The sequence below is a fragment of the Corapipo altera genome, unplaced genomic scaffold, assembly GCF_003945725.1.
Source record: "Corapipo altera isolate COAL_440 unplaced genomic scaffold, ASM394572v1 116, whole genome shotgun sequence".
Taxonomy (NCBI): domain Eukaryota; kingdom Metazoa; phylum Chordata; class Aves; order Passeriformes; family Pipridae; genus Corapipo; species Corapipo altera.
In genome coordinates, this window is record NW_020884953.1 from 732,360 (window position 1) to 738,091 (window position 5,732).

The 5,732-nt window shown below is 41.6% G+C and overlaps 1 long non-coding RNA gene across 3 annotated transcripts; it reads left to right on the top strand.

The window, feature by feature from the left end:
* The first annotated feature begins 323 nt into the window (after positions 1 to 323).
* Positions 324 to 4,451, top strand: LOC113956647. Of its 3 annotated transcripts, none has more exons than XR_003530916.1 (5): positions 324 to 1,331; positions 1,878 to 1,940; positions 3,261 to 3,330; positions 3,439 to 3,504; positions 4,274 to 4,451. It is a non-coding gene; the product is annotated as an uncharacterized LOC113956647 (long non-coding RNA). The 3 variants fall into 3 exon arrangements; XR_003530918.1 differs by having other exon boundaries at positions 324 to 1,321; XR_003530917.1 differs by having other exon boundaries at positions 324 to 1,321; positions 1,878 to 3,330.
* Positions 4,452 to 5,732: the final 1,281 nt, after the last annotated feature.

Below are 5,732 nucleotides of genomic sequence, written 5' to 3' on the forward strand. Positions count from 1 at the left end.
GAAACTAAGGTTGTAGATAAGACCTCAGAGAATTTCCAGTGATCATCTCCAGCTCCATTTACCATAAACCCTTTCCTTCAGTGAACTGCAGAGAAAGAGGGAAAACTGTTAACTAAATCTCATCCAAATCCCAGTGACTGAGCTGACTGTGCCATCGTTTCCACATAGTGAAATCCCAGAGTGTCTCAGCATTGGAATGACTGTTCTCCCAATGAAGGAAAAACTTATGATGACAGTTTTGTGAGTGTGGTATGGATTTGCCTGGGTTGGTTTTGTACTATCCCCCAAAAAAAAAAATAAAATAGCATTTAGCTGCATTAAACTTTGGAAAGAGATGGCTGAACTCTTGTTTGTTTATCAAGATGGAAGATAAGATGTCAGTTATTCTAATCCCATTAAACTGTTCTATTTTTTCTTCTCCCTTTATTTTTAGGTTGCTTGTGTAATACCAGTTCACACTGCTGTTCTGCAGCCCCATTTCCCTTTGAATCCCTTGGTGATAAATCAGCCTCACTCCCCCCATCAGATGGCTGTTCTGCAAAGTGGAATAAAAGCCTGCATGGAGCATCCCTGTAGACGTTGAGACTAAATATGGATTCAGCAAGGCATGAAGCCTGGATACTGTTACAAGTTGCTGTTTTCTGCCCTCCCTGAAATTTTCTGTTTCCCCTTTAGGACTGTGAGATGGCCAGATGGGTCCGATCAAATACGAGATGAGGAGAATGCGTAGGAAAAGCACATTCAGCTATTCCAGGAACAAAATCCAGGGCTTCAGGACTACTGGAAAGCCAGTTTCTTCGTAACTGTCTTCCAGATCTTAAAATTGTTTTGGATTGTTTGGGGATTTAGGTTGTTTGGGGATTTAGGTTGTTTGGGATTGTTTTGGGGTGGTTGGGTGGTTGGGGGGAACTCCTCCCCTTTTCATTCCCTCTGGCTGTTCTCCAGGTTTACAGTCATGTCGCTACACTATGTCAACAGTCCGGATGCAACCCCTCAGCTGTCTTGTGCAACACTGCATTTCTTCCTGAAGAACCAGGAAAACACAACTGAATTTTCAGGAACCAGCAGTGACAGAAAGTTGAGCTGAGCCTACTTTGCTTGAATGCTTTTTCAGAACGTGCAGTGCCCATAAACGTGTTCTTTGCTGTCCCACGTGCCAGAAATTCCAGAGGCTGCACTGCAGCTACCCAGGGCAAGGGATAAAATAACAGGAAAGTCATCATCCTTCCTCAGGGTCAAGTTTTCTACTGAAGTAGGAATAGGTTGGAAAGGATCTCTGCAAGTTATCTGGACTTACTGGGTGGAGTTTCTTTTACATCAGGTATGCTCAGGTGAGAGCACTGGGTTGAGGTGAGGGAACTTTGCAAGATGAGTACTGTGGAGATGTCACAGCTGTCAACACTTGTTTGATTATAAACACTTATTAATATCTTAAAGCCTTCCAGTACCTAAAAGGGCTCCAAGAGAGCTGGAGAGGGACTTTGGACAAGGGCATGAAGTGACAGGACAAGGGGCAACAGTCTCACACTGAAAGAGAATAGACTTGGATATTTGGAAGAAATCCTTGGCTGTGAGGGTGGTGAGGCCCTGGCACAGATTGCCCAGAGAAGATGTGAATGTGTCTCCCTAGAAGTGTTCAAGGCCAGGTTGAATGAGGCTTGGAGCAACCTGGTCTACTGTAAGGTGCCCCTGCCCATGGCAGGGGGTGGAACTGGATGAACTTTAAGGTCCCCTCCAATCCAAACCATTCCATTATTCTGAAACCTGCTGTGCTGTCTAATGCATCAATCACCAGAAATTCTCCCAGTAAAGGCTGAGGATCCCATCTCTCAGAGCTCTCTACCAAAAGAGTTGTGCATTATTCTGCTCTTTTACAGGTGTGGAAACTGAGTTGCAGGGCTGTGCTCAGAGCAAGCTGAGAATCACAGACCTGTCATCAGGTGTGAGAACCAGGAAACCTTTGAGTTCTGACTCTGTCATGAACAGAAGTATCATAGCCTTTATTCCTTAAATGATCCATAAATTAAAATCAAAAGAAAGAAAAAAGAAAAAGCAAGGGTGAGAATATAAAGGGAAATGGATTTTGTTGCTAACCAAGTGATATCTGTATGGGTGGAATCAAAATAGCTTCAAATAGCATAGGAAATGCACCCATTCCTGTCAGCCAGCAAACCAACCCACTAGGGACAGCAAATCCCCCTGTAGCTGAATCCCAGAGCTCATGGGCATGATATGTCTCCTGTGGGCTGTTGTAGTCAGCCCTGTCAAATCCAAAATCTTCCCTCCCTGCCTCTCTCCCAGTTGTATTCTCTTTCTCCACCAATTGCTAGAGAAAAAGAAAAAAGACAATTGCTGTAGAGCTGTATCAGAGATGCCAATATAATTATTTTTTTCTCTTTTTTTTCCTTTTGTTTTTTTGGACATTGCATCTGTGGAGGAAGGAGGGGAGGACAGGGAGTTGCAAAGGCAGGGGCAGCTGAAGAGGGAAAGGAGGGGGAGAAGAAGAGAAAATATTTCCTTTGGCGATTCTGTTTCGCTTTTGAAAAAGGACTACTTTCCTCACTCCTTATCCCTCCTGACAAGTACAAGCACTTTGGGCCCTAACTGGATGTGAACATTGTCAAAAGGAATTTGGGCTAAAGGGAGGCATCTGCAGTTCTGTTCCTATTGCGCTCGGTGCTGGAGCCACTTTTGTGAATGTGGCAGGGTGGCTGGTGGGCAGACACCAGTACAGATGGGAACTTCACATACTGTATGCATCATGACCAACTATAAAAACAGTCACAACGCATCACTTGTTACCCGACCAGGCTCCCTGGAACCTTCACTTCCAATTTCCATCTCGCTGACATTCACAGCTTACACTGAGCTTTTATGTTTAAGCATCAGTACAGTATTAATGCAGGAGAAAAAGGGTGGCTGGGCTACCACAGCAAGGAATTAAACCTCTGATCTCGACCAGACGTTGGAAGGGAGGAGCAATTCAAGGGGAATTGTGTAACTGGACTCTACGGAAAAGGTGCGGGGGGAAAGCAGGGGATGGGAGTCGGGAATATTTTTCGATGCCGTGAACACACAGCAAGTCAGGAGGATTCTGAAAAAGAAACATAGCAAGCAGGCACTCTCCCAAATTGTAATTTAATGCTTGGAATAATCCTAATGTGTCAGCTACTCACCGCCAAAGAACTGAGGATAAATATAACTTTAAAAAAAAAAAATTAAGGGGATGGCAATTTGAACAGCTTAATGTTTCTTCAAAGGCTGAGTGATGGAAAGCAGCGCTGAGGTAAATTGACAACTCGGAATTAACTGGGTGCTGGCACAACTCAGGTAAAGGTTTGACGGTAACATGAGCTTTCCAAAGTGTTTCCAAACTGAAGTATTATGAAAAGGTAAATTATGTTTTGTATTCATGACTGAAAGCATTTTATTTTAAAGCCAGCGCTGCCGATGCTGTCAAGGTGGAGATTCGAGCTTTATGTACAGTGCCTGCAGCCCTGCCATGTGAGTGAGGCAACATGACAGATTGTAATAAGTAATTTTTATACAGTTGCATTTATCACTCAAGTAGGCTTGGCAATATTAAACACAGACCTTAAAATGCTGCAGAAGAGGAAGGACAGGGGCTGGAGGCCATGTGTACTCTGTGTGTGTGTGTGTGTGTGTGTGTGCGCGTATGGAACTTCTTCATTTTTTTTCTTTCTCCAGGCCCGTTCCTGTTAATGTGGTACTTTTTAAGATATGCACCAAAACGCTTTCAAATTGTTAATACATCACTAAAAGGTTACAAATGAAATGACCCTGTTTAGCCCAAAGGATGTTATTTTAGGCTGTAATGAATTAGACATTGCTACCATTTTCAGGCAAAAATCAATTGCCTCAATTAACAAATTTGCACGAGTCCAAATTTTTACAAAATATAGGCCCAGAAACCACATTCTTCGCTTCTCTTTCTCACTCCCTACTCTGTTTCTTCATTAACATCATTTCCATGAAAGTGTGAGGCATCAGGTCTTTCCCTGAGCTAGTGAAGGCCAAAGTGTTGACAACTTTCTTATTCTTTAGAGCCTGCTCTTTTCTGTTTTAACAGGTTTTCTTACTTTGTCATAAATAATTCAGGACAAGCTAAAAGAAGTGGAGGATACCCGTTCCTCCTAAAGAAAGGAATAAAAGTATAGTCAAATATGTCAGTTGTGGAAGAAAATTTTACAAAAAGAGAAGTCAATTTAGTTTGTGGAATTGAATTGAGAAAGGAATTTTCTTCTATTCACAGGATTTATAGGAACTGCAGCTCAAGTCTGAACCAAGAGGAAGCAAAAATCTCCAAGTCAAATGGCAGACTCTTAAATTTGCTACAGCAGAGCCCTGACATATGGTTGGTTTGCAAGGAGTTACAAAGCTCGGTGGATGCCAGTGAATTCAGCCATTTAATGCTGAAATAACACCAGATTGAAAGCAACATCAAATAAAAAAAAAAAAAAAAAAAAAAAAAAGACCTGTCTCTGTTATTATTCATATGACCCAGATGAGAAAATTATGCATTTGCAATGGGAGGTTTGTCTAACATGGGCACAGTGGTTGCCTCGGGACATCAGCTGGATGGGGAGAGGAGGACTTGCAGCTCAGTGGATCTGCGTGTCTGGACTATCAGACTATCAGGGAGATGGCAGAAGAAGCTGATGGCTTTGTCTATTCCATGATTATTTCATCCATCTCTTCTGTCCATCAATTATGTTAAATTTAATTCAGTCACCCATCTAACCCAAGCTGGTCTGAAGAAGATATTCCAGGACCTGCTGGTTATTGGAATTTCCCAAGACAGCAACTGAGGGTGGCATTGACTTCTTAGCCTTTGCTAGAACAGGAGGCTCCAACTCTTAGTAAAGGTCTCCAGGTAAGAGAGAGTGACACATATACAAGGGTAACATTTGCCCCATCCCTGGAAGTGTCCAAAGCCAGGCTGGCCAGGGCTTGGAGAAACCTGGGATAGTGGAAGGTGTCTCTCCCCATGGCAGAGGGTGGAACTGGATGAACTTTAAGGTCCCTTCCAACTCAAACTATTCTGTGATTCTATGATTTACCTTTGCAGTAGTGCTGATTCAGAAGTATCAACTGAACATAGAAAGATAAAACAAAACAGTCAGTAAATGTTAGAAGTCAACATATGTTATAGATTTTGCAAATGAGTCCATAAATCAACAAGAGAAACTATATCTCCCATACAATAAGTCTCCACAGACAGTTTAATTCTGATTTTCAAGGCTTGTTTTGTATCATTTGTCTATATTAATTAGAAGATGAAAAACAAGCCTATTTATTTCCCCAGAAAAGTATGGTTAATATAGATCTATTTTGAAATTATATTGCTTTTTTTTCCTTTGACTGTTGCTACTAAAAAAACACCTCAATTTTCTGCTTAATATTGTGAACCTGAGATTAAGCACTAAAACTCAGTTGTGGCTAGATGTTAAGAAACATCTTTGAGTAAAAGATTACAATCTTCAGTCTTTAAAATAGATTAAATGAACATCAGCCAGAAATTACCAAGGAACATTTGATTTTTCTTTGAAAAACAACAAGCTAAGTAACTTCATCTGACAGTCTGTGGTCCATGGTCTCAGCTGGGCTTTCAACAGAAGAGGCTTCTAAAATCTCTAGACATTTTTTGAAAATGAGGTTACTTGTGACATAATTTTGACAAAAGTCAAGAGTCCTCGAGGGTAAGGTTCATT